A 16,145-nucleotide genomic window follows, 5' to 3' on the forward strand; every position below is an offset into this window, starting at 1 on the left:
GCTTGGCTACTGATACTTGTCACTAACCAGTCAGAGGCTGTCAACCCCAGCTGCCCTTCAGAAGCCACCCACCTGAGGTCCTGACTCAGCAGATCTGGAGTGGGTCCTAAGTATTTGCATATTTAGAAGTTTATGTGATTTTATATATGATTAAGACTGGACATTAACCTAATGCTACAACCTTGGGTTAGTCATTTTAACCCTTATTTTCTCTGTGCCCTCAACTGGGAAATGAAGCAGGTAATTCCCAGTTAACACATAATAGTTGCCCAAGAAGACTGTTTGTGACCATTGTTGTTTTTGGTGATAATACTATTGTGTAATCCCACTGCTTTTAGCAGCTTAGTTGGTATTTTTCCTGAGAAAAGTGCCAATAACCTCAAACGAAAAGCAGACTACTTTTCCTATCATCCAGTATTTTAATTTGGCTTCCAAAAATTAAGTAATGGTGCTTGCTGTAACAGCTTTGCCAGTCACAGGACCTGCCGTTACACACAGTATTACAAAGTAACGAGACTGAGTGTTAGGATTTGTGGAATCTGCCTTCTTGCCTTTCAGTAACACCTCAGGGGTGTGTGGGCAGGCAGGAGAGTGTGAATCGTAATTGTTACTGAACCCAGTTGGAAGACTACAGCAAGTGCCCAGAGGTTAAGGTTCCAAATGTTTCTCATTAATTATCTTCAAAACAACCTCTCATCCTAAAAAAGCCCCAATTAGGGAGCAACACATGGCTTTGAAAGCCATGGTGGTAAATTTCCTGAGGTATTGGTTTTCATTTGGGGAATTAGTGAAGCACAATGGGAAAAACGTGGACTCTGGAGCCAGCCAGGCTGGGTTCAAATTCTATTGCTACCACTTAACGGTTTGATGACACCGGGTGAATTACTCCATCGTTTGTGCCTCAGTGTCCTCGTTGGAACTACGGAGATAATGATAATGACACCTTCGTCACAAAGCTGTTACACAAATTAAATCAGTTAACCCATGCGTGACATTTAGGACTATGCTTGGAGTATGTAAACATTCAAGAAGTCCTGGCTTTAAATTATTTACTCCGAGACAAAAATTAAATCTATAGGGACAAAGTGCAAAGTGGGGGCACACGTCAGGCTTGTGGGGAAGACATCTGGGGGATGGGTCGGGCTTTTTTTTTTTAATTTTTTAGTGTGTTCTTTATTTTCTGAGAGAGAGAGCAAGGGAGGGGCAGAGAGAGGGGGAGACACAGAATCCGAAGCAAGCTCCACGGCCCGCAGCCTGATGTGGGGCTCGAACTCACGAACCATGAGATCATGACCTGAGCTGTAGTCAGACATTTAACTGACTGAGCCACCCAGGCGCCCAGGTGGGGGCATGGGTTGGGCTTTACTGAAGTTCTTACATGGCATTTTCTGGTCCTTCTAATGCAAGGCCAGCCTTGCCTGGAGTGCAAGCCCACCTCTGGCTGGCCAGGTTGACAAGGACTGGACTGAGGATCCCACAGACAGTGTATGAGGCCAGACCACGAGACACTGGGTCAGAGAGTGAAGAGCTCTTTGCATCTGTCAGCCCCACCACGGTTTCCCCCTCAGCCTCTCCCTCACTCCTTTTAGCTCTTTCCCCTCCTTCTGCCCAAGCCTGGCCTCCACTTCATCTGCCTCATCCGTAGGCTTTTCTCCACCTAGAGATCATCCTCAGGGCTTGCAGCCTCGTGTCAAGTCTGATGAGTTCCTAGCGCCTTGACCCCACCCTACCCACCTAGAGCAACAGGGTCTTGGGCCCAGCCTCTTCTGCTTCCTAGGATACTAGGACTTGCGTGGAAGTGAGCCTCCTGTATCCCAGGCAGAAAACAGCCATCCTGGATGGCGAGGGGCAGCTTGTTTTTGCCATTCCCCTGGCAGACTGTTCTCACACACACATTTTGCTCAGGGCAGTTTTCAGAACACAAACATGCCAAGCTGGCCTCACCTCTTATTAACTGGGACTCAACAGTCGAGTCAGTTTTGGTTTTAATTAAGAGAACACAAGGATTGTGGCAAATTTTGCAGAAGTAAGAAACAGGAGCGAAGGAAAGAGATTAAAGCCATGCCTTGTTCTCATTGGAACATTGGAACATGTTTTGAGAATACAGAGTTGTTACTGAGTCTTCTTCATTATCTCTAAGGAGGGAGAGAACAAACCCACTCATGGAGGGCAAAATTGACTAATGTGTATCCTTTAATGAATTCTTCTTAGCAACTGGTTTTCAGGACGTTGAGAAGCCCTGTGAGTGTAAAGGGCGTGTTTCATTTCAATAAACTGGGTGGACTTCGGGAAATGCAAACTTCTCTACACTCACATATCCTTCCTTCAGTGTACGCGTTTCCACACACAGAGCTGTGTGTACCGGAATGCTGGAGAAATCTGTAGGAGATGAGAAGCCAGTAGGGTCACTTGATTAGTTCCCCAGGATTGCCATAGTGAAATGCCACTAACTGGGGGGCTTAGAACAACAGAAACTTATCACCTCTGAGGTTACAAAACCTCAGAAGTCAGAAGGGCAACACTTCCTCTGAAAGCATCAGGGAAGGATGTGGCCCAGGTCTCTCTCCGAGCTTCTGGTGTTCGCTGGCTTGTGGCAGTGTGACTGTAGTCTACATGTGGTTTGCTCCCTGTGTGTGTATGTGTTTACATCCAGATTTCTCCTTGTTACAAGAATACCAGTCTTGGAGGCCTACCCTATTCCACTGTGACTTCATCTTAACTAAGTACGTCTGCAGCAACCCTATTTCAAATGAAGTCACATTCTGGAATACCAGAGGTTAGGATTTCAGCGTATGAATTTGCGGGGGGTGGGGGGGGCACAATTCACAGTGTGCACCAGCCACAGCTATGTCCTACAAATTTGAATCCTCAAAACTGTGGGACTCTGCTTTGCATAGCCCATCCCACAGCTCAACACTTCCCTGCTCCTTGACCACACGTTTGCTAGAATGACTCTGGTCATAGCTCTGCGTGTGTTGGAAATGAGGCCAGAAATGTGGGCTGGGCTGAGTGTGCAGAGTCTTAGGGACCGGGTTAGAGCCCGGTGCTTTATCCTAAGGGCAATGGGGGCCATTAAACATTTGTCAACAGAGGGATGGTCAACCTCTACAAAGGCTCTTTGAACTATAGTGTTGGGAGGAGGAGTGGAGACAGAAGAAGGCTGTCTCAGTTTTCCAGGCAAGAGACAGAACTGGCTTGAGCCCCACTAGTGGCAGTGGAGTGGCAGGAAGATGGCTTAGAGAGAGGACTGCTGTGATTTCTTTATCAGTGTCTAGAAAAGAGGAACTCAAAGTGTGTGTTATTGTAGTATGGGCACTGCCATTTGGGTTTCTGGAGACGGACACTCTAATTTTGGAACAGATTCTCTTGTTTTCGAGGAAATCACCAGGATGAAATCGTTATTCACACCAAAGTAAAGCAGGTTGTTCTTGGAACAAGTGATACAGACATCATACATCTGACTGTGACCACTGCAGAGTGAGATGCAAAGTGGTAAGAAATTAGAGAAAAAATTTCCTGAAGTAAGGATTTAGACTAAATTATTTGTAACCCCCATGTATTGGTTTCCTGTCTGCTGCCACTACAAACCACCACAAACTTAGTGGCTTAAAATAACACAAATTTATTATCTTACAGTATCCTATCCCTGGGTCGGGATCTGACATGGTTCTCCCGGGGAGAAAATGGAGGAGTTAGCAGTGCTGTGTTTCTTTTTGGAGGCTGTGAGACTCTTTGCTCTATTTCTTTCTTTCTTTTTTTAATGTTTATTTATTTATTTTTTTTTGAGAGAGAGAAAGAGAGCTTGAGTGGGGGAGGGGCAGAGAGAGAGGGAGACACAGAATCAGAAGCAGGCTCCAGGCTCTGAGCTGTCAGCACAGAGCCTGATGCGGGGCTCGAACTCACAAACCACGAGATCATGACCTGAGCCAAAGTCAGACGCTTGACCGACTGAGCCACCCAGGCTCCCCTCTTTGTTCTACTTCTAAGGCACCTACATTCCTTGGCACATGGCCCCTTCCTCCATCTTCAAAGCCAGTAGTGTGGATAATCCAGGGGAATCTCTCTACTCAAGGTCAGCCAATTAGCAAGCTTTATTCCATCTGAAACCTGAATTCCCCTTTGCCATGTAACCTAATGAATTCACAGGTTCTGGTATTGGGATGTGCATGTCGTGGGCGCGGGGGTGCATTATTCTGCCTACCACACCCCCCATGGTGAGTAAATTAGTATAGTGCAGGCAGTGCAAGGCTGAGTAGTGCACTTGTCTTACCTGAGCTCTGGAGAACTTCTCAGGGGCTTTCTCTTAAAGGAAATGGAGATTCCCAGGGCCAGGTGGGCTGAGTCAGCATGAGCAGACCTGAGTTTGGGAGTAGGGGGCAACACTCCCTGTTCTCTGGGGAGAGGGGTTGGGGAGGGGGATCCACTCTGCATTGGCATGATATCTTCTAAATAATCTTATTGAGATACAGGAGACTGATAGGAGGTAGACACGGCCTTCAGGTTGGGGGTCCAGGGCCTGTGACTCCAAGGAACACAACAATCCCCTTCTGTTATTCCCCAGACATTCAGGACATATTGTCACCTGTCCTAGACTGGGGAGTTAGTGATGGGTGGGGGTGGGGGAGGTGCCATGTTGCCACTTGAAGCGAATTCCTTTAGTAAAACAGCACATCCTGGCTAGCCGAGTGATTTTCTGAGAGAGAGAGAGAGAGAGAGAGAGAGAGAGAGCGCGCAAGGGAGGGGCAGAGAGAGAGAGGGAGACACAGAATCCGAAGCAAGCTCCACGGCCCGCAGACCGCAGCACTGGAGCCTCAAGTGGTAGATAAAGTGACACACGCTCACCCTCACAGCATCTTCAGGGATTCCCAGAAATGGAAGAGGGAGACCCTTGGGGGTGGAGGGAGGTGACAGGGGTGAGGGGTGGCGCGGGGGTGCAAAGTAGCTGTTCTGCTAATCCCACACAGATGCGGGTTTGACCGTGAAACAGTTGAGACTTTATTTTGGGCTCCTGGAGCAGATATCTGGGTTTCAGGAATTAGACATGGAAGGACTGAGGGAGATGATGGAGGAGAAGGTGTCTGGCTGACGCTCACATGTTTCCTTGTGGAGCAGGGTGGATTCTCGGTCCCTGGAAGGTGCATTTTGAGGAGGCCTGAGGCAGCAAGGATGCAGCCATTTGCCTTGTGTGCCTGGAACTGGGGCAGCTCCCACAGGCCTAGGTTTAGAGTTGAAGCTTCCTGTGGTAGCAGCACACAATGAGGGGCATGACCATTGATGCTAAACAGGTGATGGCAGGGAGCACCCTAAAAGCCTCTAGGTCTTTGGGAGGTGGGGCCCCCCTCCTCTCCCAGTACCTATTGCAAAGGTCAGCTACAAGTGGAGGGCGTTTTCCTCTTCTGGTTCCATCTTCCAAAGGGAGGACTGGTTTCCCTGTAAGATGTCAGGAAAGACGCCTTTTTAATGAGAGACCTTGGTGCTTGGGGTCTTCTCACCCTCCCTCCTCACCACCTTGGCCTTCTCCTCCCACTTGCTGTCTTTTCCCTTATTTAGAAGAAAGGTTTGGTTAAGACCATTTGCTTCATAAGATATTTTCTGTTTAGTCTTTTTTCTTTTTGATTAAAAAAAGAAAAAATTGTCAAAGTCTTAGCCTCAGACACCTAGTCCACAATTGTCCATAGGGTTACATGTTCCTATATCTGACTTTGTCCAAAATGCATCCCCTGGAAGAGACTCAACTGATCTTCTGGTTGCAACGGAAGAGAGAACAGTAGTAGTCCAATGACAAGCAGCTTTTCACTGCTACCAACTCCACCTGGTTCTGGAAGCAGTAAGAACTTAAACCAGATACTTGTTGTAGGTTCCAAAGGCATTTTGTCTTAGCCATGCCCTTGTCCTTCAGACTTGTCTAGTTGTGCCTTCGCCTCTAACTCTTTGATTCAGTTATGTTCTGTGAGGGATCCAAAGAAACAAATCTATTGCCAGTCTATGCTTAAGCAACTGATGAGAGACGAGGGCTATCTACAGGAGGCAGGCAGTTATGCTAGGAGGTTACACGATGAGGCAGTTTGTGAGTAGGTCCCAACCATATTAAGACTGATGGGAAATTCTGTCAGGGTTCAGAGCAGGTAGAAGGAACTACTGAGGCATTGGTAAATTGGGAACAGAAGACTTTTTGAAATTATCCCTTGAAGGATTGTCTCTGCAGAGAGAAAGGAATAGGGGCATGGAGTAGGGAGACAGCATAAGGGATACGGTATATGTGTGCATGTTTGCACGTACAGGCACATAATTGTTATATGTGTAAACAGTGTAGAATTCAAAAGGATAAAAATGTATACAAAGTCTCCCTGTCTCCTAGTCCTTTAGTCACCCAGTTCTCCTCCCTAGAGACAGAGTTGATATTTAAAAACATTTAATAAATACAGAGAATCCCCCCAACACACACACACACACACACACACACACACACACACACACACGTACACCCACGGCCGGATGGCCAAACCATCTTCTAGGAATGGAAGTCTTAAACATGCATGTTGACTTTGTTTTCTCTGTAGTGTTATGTGGCCATTCTTTACAACCACCAAACCCTGACAAAGAATACTTGACACACTGTTTTGAGGGCCATGCTTCTGGAACAAGACGCTGAAAACTAGAAAGACCAAGTGTAATTACATAATGTTAGCCACCCCTAACCCCACCCAGGAATCCCAGGAGGACTTGGCTCCCCCAGGGCATGGGCTGTGGAGTTGGGCCAACGTACCTAGATGACATGGACTAGCATCCCTAGCTGACACATGGGCTGCACCTAAGGGAGAAAGATTTGGTCCCATTTGGAGGCCAGGGAAGAGGCAGGGCTACCCCCCTCTTTGCAAGTGAGTGTGCAAAGGAGGTGCACAGGGGACCCACAGAGGCACCCCTCAGGGAGGGCGCTGCCAGGGCTCCAACACTGGGGAGGAAAACAGAACCTGCAGCCCTGCTGCGGCTCTTTCCAGATGGGTTTCCCGACCAGAGGAGGACTCCCACATTGAAAGGTTATGTGGGAAGGATTCTGGTTTTTCTTCTCCTGCTGTGAAATCAATTAAAAACAGGATGGATATAAAATGGTTTTATAACCTCCTCCCCCTCCTGGCTTCCTTCCCTCTTGGGGATGGGCCAGCCCCAACTGGAGAGAGACGAGAGTCTCATGGTCTGAAAATTCTGTGGCAGTTTAAATAACGGTGACCTATTGCTCCCACTCTCCTCAGGGGACCTGAGGCAGGAGGAGCAAATGTCTCCTGGAAAATGGACAGATGAAGGAGGACCCCATAGGTTGGCAGAGAGGGGCCGACCCTTCGGGGCGCTGTGCCAGTCCCTAGCCTCTGCTCCCCGCAGGTCCAGAACTGGTCTAACCTGGGGAAGTAAGGCTACCTGTTTTAGAAGACAATGTATTTCTCACAGAATAATTCAAATTGGCTTGTTCTGCTTACACATACTTGCTCTGTACAAACCCACAGCAAGAATTTTCATTCTGTTTATCTACAAATGATCGTAACAGATAACTTTTATTGCATACGACTGTGTGCCAGGAACCTCATTAGGTGCCTTTGCTAAACTAATTCTTCCAATTGTGCCACCACCGAAGGTTAAGTAGTGTTTTGCCCAATGTACAAAGAAGGAAAATGAACCTCCAAAAGCTACCAAGTGGCAAAACTAGGGTCCCAGTCCGGGTCTGCTTTCCACAGCCCACTAAGGTAAGTAATAATGATTCTCATTTGTTGAGCCTTTGCTGTGTGCCAGAGACATGACGCACTTTATCTGGAATCCTCACTGCGAACCTGTGAGGAGGCAGCAGCTCCGCCCCGCTTGTAGACAAAAAAGTGGCCCTTAAGGAAGTAGCCTGAGGTCACAGAATTGACTTGGTGAAGTCAAGGCTTGAAGTCGGCTCTCCCTGCGTTCAGCAATTCATTCCCGGGATGAGGAAGGTGCTTGTGTCCTGAGGTGCTCTCGGTGGGTGCTCTGCAAACAGAGAAGGGCCCCTGAAGGTCATCCCTGGTGGGCTGAGGTTGAACTGGTCTGTGCACAGAGCATGAGTGCAGCTGTGGCCAACACACATGGTTCTCAGCAGCGTGTAATGTTTCCTGGGACTGTGGCCAACTTGGCTGAGGCTTTTTAGACATCTTGAGGGACACAGTTCTGAGCATCTTAAATGAATAGACAGACTTCTGTCAGGAAGTGCCACTTCATACCACAGAACTGCCCCCATTTTCCCCAATGAAGAGTCTTAGTTGAAAATACGTGATCATTTTAGGGTCCTGTGTTTTTCTTAAAATGTTTTAACACTTATTTATTATTTTTGAGAGACAAAGAGACACGGAGCACGAGTGGGGGAGGGGCAGAGAGAGAGAGAGGGAGACATAGAATCTGAAGCAGGCTCCAGGCTCTGAGCTGTCAGCACAGACCCCGATGCGGGGCTTGAACCCACAAACCGTGAGATCATGACCTGAGCTGAAGATGGAAGCCTAACTGACTGAGCCACCCAGGCTCACCTTATGCAAAATCTTGTGAATGGACCCGTATGGCTTATACATCCCTCCTTACACATTGGACAGTTTTTAATCTCTCTTTAGGCAACTCCATCCTCTCTGAACCCCTGTGCTATTTTCCAAGGTACAAACTCCCCTCAAAACATCTTGCAGTGTCTTAACATCCTAATCGGCATCTTCCCTTCACTCACTTTTCCCCATATGATCCTCATCCTGAAACATGTAGTCTATAAACAATAGCAACATAATACAATCCAGGTTTGGGTTGGCATCAGAACTTGCTGACACATTCTCATGTCTATTATGTATTTTAGGGCTCTTTTTAACCCAAGGAGGAAAAGCCGTACAAACACAGGTTTCAGAAAGGAAATGCAAGACAGTTAGTGATCAAAGCAGGACTGGGGCCTACATTTCCACTTTCTCCCTTTTTCTCCACCTCTCTTGGTCCAGACTGGATTCTCAGGTGCACTCAGGCAACTGCACCCTTGTGACTCTGGAACATTGCTCTGACTCAGACTGTTTCCTTCAAGGGGTTTCTTCAACTGCTCTGAAAACTCAGCCTGGAAATGGAAAATGCCCCATACAGGCGAAGCTTAGATCTAGAACAGTGCATTTCAGAAGAAGCGTATTTTCTGAAACCAAGATTGTTGCACAATTTGAGCTATCTCATCTGCACCAGTGGCCGGTCAGTCACTCACTCAGCAAACACTTAGAGTATCTTCCAGGCACCAGTACTGCCAAGTACTGCGGATGTGGTTGGTAACGATATAGGCACAGTCCTTGTCCTCCTGGAGTTCAGAGTGCATTCAGGGAGTTGGATAATAAACTGGAACTCACAGTGAAGTTATATGTTATAACAACAGGGAAGCCAGGTCAGTCCCAAGGTTTGGGACAATTTCTGTGAGGATATGACCTTCAAACTTGAAGAAGAAGTTTCACAAGCTGGCCAGGTGGGGATGAGTTGACAAGGACTTCAGGTATGACAGCCAAAAGCATGGTCCTCACAGATCTCTAAGTTGAGGGAATTTAATTGCCCAAGGCCCAGATGCTGCTCTCTGAAATCCATCTCCATGTGTTGAGGCTGTGCCTCCCATAGGCACTCCCAGCCAGTGACTGATCATGGCAGCCTGTTCCTTGGAAGCCAGGACTCCTCTGATGCCACCTTGGCTTGAGGTTGCCCCCACAGCCCTATCAAACGCCCTTACATTGCTGGCTGGTCTAAGCTGTGTCCATCCACCTTCCTTCCCTCCCTCCCTCCCTCCTTCCTTCTCTTGGGATCAGACTTGCCCCTGTGCTCTTTGTTCAGCCTCTCCATTCTGCTGCCTGGGGAGTGGATGGCATTGATCAGGGGAAGTGAGCCAAGAAGAAAGGAAAAACCAAGAGGAAAGGGCCCAGAGCAGATCCAGGCAAGTTCTGTTCTCTCAGCAGGAGGAGGAAAGTCAAACATGAGGTGCTGACAGTTTATTCCAGGCATTGTTTAAGACTAGATTTCTCTGTCCCTTCCTTTGAAACTTTCAGAATGACTCTGGCTAAAAGCACCCTGTTTCAGGGCAGGGTCCCAGAGGATTCTGGGGCAGGATGGAAATTGTTACGAAACCGTCTTTTATTCTACCTATAAGAACTTTTCCCTTCCTGTAACATCTGTATCTTTATGGGAGCAGAAGCAGGTGACCCTCCAGGATCTCACCTTGGCAAGGCCCTTCCCAGACCTCACTGGGGGCAGGCAGTGCCTGCGCAGGCAGGCCTCAGACAGGGCCAGTCTAGTCTAGGTGCCAGGTGTGTCCTTATTGTAGAGATGGACACTACAGCCTGTCAGCACCTGGCACCATTCAGTATCTAGATCCTTACTAGCCATCAGCCCAGGCTCAGATGCTTCCTGGGTACATGGGGAGAATGTCCTTTTCCAGCTACCGTGAGTCACGTAGCAGATCTAGTTCTTCTTGCATAGGGAAAGAGTTACAAAAAAGCAACATGCAGCCTGTGGTGTAAGGTGGAAGTAAGCGGAGTAGATTTGGGCTTTTAGGTGGGCATAGTTACCCCAGCCAGGATTTCAATGGTGCCTTTCAAATTCATTCTTTATCTATGTGATGCCTGGGGATTAGGTGGGAGTACCAAATGCTATAATTATCAAGAGGAAAAAAATGACCCTGCTGGTGATCATTTAAGGAGGTATTTAAGGACAAATAAAAGGAAGTACATCTTTACACAGCCTGTAGCATATAAGTGGAACTCATTGCCCCCTAAGGTGTTACAGATGAAAATAATAAAAAATGGGTCCAAGAAAAGGCTAAGTAAATTCACGGATATTGGATGTAATGGTTATTAAAGTCAGCCTATGAAGACCCCATGTTCCCTCAGAAATGTTTCTGGTGCCCCTCTAGAGACACCTGGGTTCGAGGCACATCAAGCTCCTACATGTTTCTGGAATGCGGAGTGCTCTTTCTCAGTGCTATGCCTTTGCCACACTGTTGTCTTGAGAGTCCCTTGCCACTTTCTTCTAAGTCTGATAAACTACCGTGAATTCTTCAAGACCCAATTTAAATGGAGCCTCTTCTGGGTAGCACCCCCTCCCTGATTCCTCCAGGTCAATGCTGATCACTCCTTTCACCAGTGGAACCCTCTCCCAACACACTATCATGGTTTGCCCAACTGGACAGAGATTGTGTCTAATTCTTGTGGGCTTAATTCAGAGCCTAGTTGATAGCCCCTAGGTATGAAATGTCTTGAATGAATGAATGAGTGTTGAACTATATCAACCAATGGTTTGAACACATACCATGTTTATGATACTCTTAATGACCCTCTTAGAAGCTTCTAATATTGGATAGATGATACTTTTCTTCCAGGACATATGCTTGTTTATGTCAGCTAATACATACGCTAGTCTCCAAAGAAGCATCTATGTAGTTGAAGTGGAGTAGCCAAGAGTCTTATTGAGATTTTAGTGTCTTTAACTTAACTGTGTCTCTTAGGCAAGTGAGCCAGTTCCCCAGAAATCTGGTCTAGAAATATTGCCAATGCACATTCCAGTGACTTTGAGATGTTAGAAAAACAGACATATCACCTTTCAGGCTGAAATCACTGGGAACTGCATTTTAAAGTTGGGTTTCCTTCCAGATCCTTAGGTTATGAATGACACACAGTCTGTGGAAACTTTATGAGATCACCAAGAAGCTGAGGTCTTTAACTCTCAAGAATTGTTTAATCACAGATCAACCAAATACAATATTTGCATGTTTTAAAAAAACAAAACAGCAAGCAAAGGTCTGTTGATCAAAATGCTGCCCCAGTCCAACCAACACGAGAGGCCTGCCCAAGTTCAAATATGGAGATTCAGAAGATGATGAGTTTTAGGCAGAGGGAAGAGAGCAGCAACCCTGGACAATAAAAGAAAATCTAAGAATAATGAGAAGTCCTTCTCTGTCAATTAAACAATCAGGCCTAGAGAAAGGCTCTTGGCAAGACTCCTAGCAAGAACCTGGAGGTCCAATCCTGATTTTAATCCCCTCAAAACACCATTTGAGTTTAACTTTTGTAAAGTTTTAGTAGTCAATTTAAAAATAAGTATCTACAGAGGCGCTTGAGTGACTTAGTTGGTTGAGTGTCTGACTCTTGATTTTGGCTCAGGTCATGATCCCAGAGTCATGGGATCAAGCCCTGAGTCGGGCTCTGTGCTGAGCATAGAGCCTACTTAAGATTCTCTCTCTCTCTCTCTCTCTCTCTCTCTGTCTCTCTCTCTCACTCTCTCTCTCTCTCTCTCACTCTCTCTCTCTCTCTCCCTCTGCCCCTCTCCATTGCTTATGTGCTCTCTCTCTCTCAAAATAAAATAAAAATTTAAGAATCTACATACTCTACTAACTTGAAGGTAAATACAGGGACCACATACAGATGTTCATTCAACAGACAGCTGTGGGAGCAACTCTTTCATTTAGAGGCATCTGCTTGGACCCTGGAGATGCAGCAGGAAGCAGGGCTAAGGTCATCCTGCCCTCTTTGGGCTTACAGCCTCACAAGAAGGACAGGCCAGGATTAGTGACAATGATAATGACTGGTGAGGTTTCCTGGGCAAAGTTCAGGGAGTTCTGCTATTGTGTAACTAATTAGAGGACTTTATCTATCCCAGAGGTCTGGGAAGATCTCCCTAAGGAAGTGATTCTTAAGCTGTTGCTCAGAATTGAGGTTGTAGGGAGAAGAATGTTTCAAGAAGAAAGGAGAATCCTGAGGAACTGAAGCTTTCAGCATTGCTGGAGGTCTGAGAGACGGTGGGGCAGGGCTGTGTAAGCTTTGTGCAGGAGTGAGGTGCATGTATTTAACCACCGAGCATGAATACAGCTCAGTCATCACATTCACCCAAGGTGCATTCCATTTTATTCTCTCACTAGGCTAAATTGTAGATATTATTCAACCTCTTCCTTGCTAAGAGGTTTAAATAATAGTACGAATTGTTCGTAGATGTGCGGTTTTTTTGCTTGCTGTGCCTACCAGTGCATAAATGATGTGCCACAGTCATGATAAAACTTTTCCAAAGATGTTTCCCATTAAGTTGCTGGACATTAAGTAACAGGGAGAGCTCGGTGTAAGAGGATAGGTAATTCACTTAAATGATATTTTTTAGGATGCAGAATTTTTCTCAGCATTTGCTGAACTGGCAGCAATCAACAAAATTTCTTAGCCTATATAATACTGTGTTAGAATTTTCGTATTGACTCTGTATTGACTAACTCATGAAAATTGTATACTGGAATAACATACTTCAGTCTAACCTAATCCTCCAGTCTAGATGAGAGGCTCAAGTTGGCAGTTACGTACTGAGCTGTGAATTTAGAATCCTGGCTCAGCCACTTGGGTGTTAGATAGCCTCTCCGTTCTTCAGTTTTCTCACCCATAAAATGGAGATTATGAGATCTATAGTCCTCAACTGAATTAATATACCAGTAGCATTAGTGCTCATTTTTAGTAATAAAATTAATATTGTAAATTCTCAAGACAGGTGGGCATCAGGTGGGTTTTAACCAAGGCCTTAAATAAATGTAGGAGGACTTCAACAGGGATGAATTTCACACTGGTCTCCAAACCATTCCTAAGGGAGTCCATATATCTCAGGAGTGACAAGCATTCCTGAGGAAACCCTGCCTGGAAGCTGACCACAACCTGTGGGGACCTTTTACCATCCACCCATTTGTTCTCTCACTTTTCACCCCCGTAATCTGGGAACCCAATTCCAGTGGAGGCTGGAGTTCCCACGTGTGGCCAGGTGAGGGTTACTGTGAGGGAACACTGCCCTGTGGTAGTTAGCCACAGCCTCAGAGGACCCTGGGGTGCCAGCATGTCTTCCAGGGCCAATGTTATCCCCTGCCACAGAGCTTGGGAACACCTTGGTTAGAGGACTTGGTCAGCATAAGGACTAGCACTAGCTGGTGTGCTGAAGAAACCAGAATGATCTCCAAGCAACACCCACCTGGGCTTGAGGGGAAAGGGAGCACCAAGATACAGGCACTGAGCCAACTATGATAGAAGCCAATGACAGTGCCCAGTAGTCTGTACTTTTGAGAAGAGTAGCATAAGAACCAACTGGTCAGAGCAGATTCAGCATTAACTCTTTAGTTGATAGCTAGTGAAGACGTAGGGAAGGTATTTCCAAACTATGGGAGAATTTCAGTATTTAAACAGCCAATGTAACTAGCTATATATATAAACACAAGTTGAATATTAATTTGGGGACCTTGGAAACCATATTAATGGCTCTGGACTCCATCATAAGGATATGGAGAACTATAAGGGTTTTAAGATATTTTATGTATTTTTTGGACCAAGGCTTGCTGAATACAGTAGGGAGGATGGATTGAAGGAAAAGAATATAGGAAACAAGAAAACAGTTAAGGTGACCTTGCAGGAGTTCAAGTTGGAGATAATAGTAGGAATGGGTGGATATGAGAGATATTTAATGAGAACAATTTTCAACACTTGGTGATTGACTAGACATGGGAAGTAGAAAGAAGGAGGAGTCCACAATGACTTCTAGGTTCCTTGCTCAGGAAATAAGACAGATTATGTCACCATTTAATAAGGGAAATCAGGAGACAGAGCAGCTTTGAGGATATGATATGACCAGTTTGGTTTCAAATGTGTTGAGCTTGAGGTGCCTATTACATATTTACACAGAGATTCAGTAGGCAATTGGATATATGGGTACTGTGTGTGAAATAAGCCTGGCTGGAAATTAATGGTTTTGGAATTTTTATATATTGATGCATGAAGTTGTCCTGAAAGAGAATATAGAGTGAGAAGAAGTAGGTGTGAGTCTTGAGTAACAAAAACATGTCAGGAACAGGTAGTAGATGAGGTACCACAAAGTTAAAGATTGTGAAGTTGGTGAGCTGTGGACAGAGGGAAGAGAGCAGAAACCCTGGATAATAAAGGAAAATCTAAGAATAACAAAAGGCAGGAGAAAGGTGTGTTGAGTATGGTAGATGAGCAATTAGCATCCATTCCTACCTTCTGTTTTATTTGTCTTCCTGGACAGCCAAAGACTACTTCCCGAGATTCCCTTGCATCCAGAGGTCTGGATGCAAATTAAGTTCCACCAATTACATATACCAGTCAAGATTTAGCATGTGAAACTGAGGCAGAGTCTGATGCTTTTGGCTATTTTCCACCAAAGTTGTGGAGCTTTTCTGCAACAGCATTCCAGCATTTAGTTGCTAGCTTCGTGGTTCTTCAGTTGTCATGGTAGTAGCAGCAGCTTCCTAACACCAAGATTGTAGTCATAATAGTGTGTTCTAATTCCCTACCTTCCTAATTTTGGCAAAGGTATCATCTTCCCTGGCAGGCCAGTTTGTGATGTCATTCTTGGAGATTCACCTATATCTCAAGCCCTTCCAACTTTAATAAACTCCTAATTTCTTTATCTTTATTTTTAGAGAGAGAGTACATGAGCAGGGGAGAAAAGCACAAAGAGAGAATCTTTTAAATTTTTTTAATGTTTATTCTTGAGAGAGAGAGAGAGAGAGAGAGAGAGAGAGATACAGAGTGTGAGTGGGGGAGGGGCAGAGAGAGAGGGAGACACAGAATCCCAAGCAGGCTCCAGGCTCTGAGCTGTCAGCACAGAGTCTGATGCGGAGCTCACACTCATGAACTATGAGATCATGACCTGAGCAAAAGTCAGACTCAACCAACTGAACCACTAAGGCGCCCTGAGAGAGAATCTTAAGCACGCTCCACGCTCAATGCAAAGCCCAATGTGGGGCTCAATTCCGTGACCCTGGGATCCTGACCTGAGCCAAAATCAAGAGTTGGACACATAACCAGTTGAGCCACCCAGGCACCCCAATAAACACCTAGCTATATATTAAATCCTTTTCTGCTTAAAATATCTACAGTGGTTTTTCTTTTTGAATTCTGAATGATATGGAAAAATATTTCAGAGAAGGATTCATCATGTGTGTCTTTGCCCACACCATCAAGCAATTAAATCATTTCTGACACTATCTACCCAGAGATAGTGTCAAATCCTATAGGTAAAGAGCTCAGTCCTACAAGACTGTCCCCAACCTCAGATGCCAATTGCAAGTCCAGAATGTCACCTGGGCTTCTAACTGATGAGCTATATAGATTGGA

General features: G+C 45.8%; 1 long non-coding RNA gene across 1 annotated transcript; it reads right to left on the minus strand.

Moving 5' to 3' along the window:
* Positions 1–4,971: 4,971 nt before the first annotated feature.
* LOC122490298 lies at positions 4,972–15,239 on the minus strand. Its single transcript, XR_006299123.1, has 3 exons — positions 15,024–15,239; positions 5,355–5,430; positions 4,972–5,237 (listed from the first exon to the last, which is right to left on the minus strand). It is a non-coding gene; the product is annotated as an uncharacterized LOC122490298 (long non-coding RNA).
* Between the last annotated feature and the right edge of the window lie 906 nt (positions 15,240–16,145).

This window comes from Prionailurus bengalensis, chromosome A1, assembly GCF_016509475.1.
Source record: "Prionailurus bengalensis isolate Pbe53 chromosome A1, Fcat_Pben_1.1_paternal_pri, whole genome shotgun sequence".
Lineage (NCBI taxonomy): Eukaryota > Metazoa > Chordata > Mammalia > Carnivora > Felidae > Prionailurus > Prionailurus bengalensis.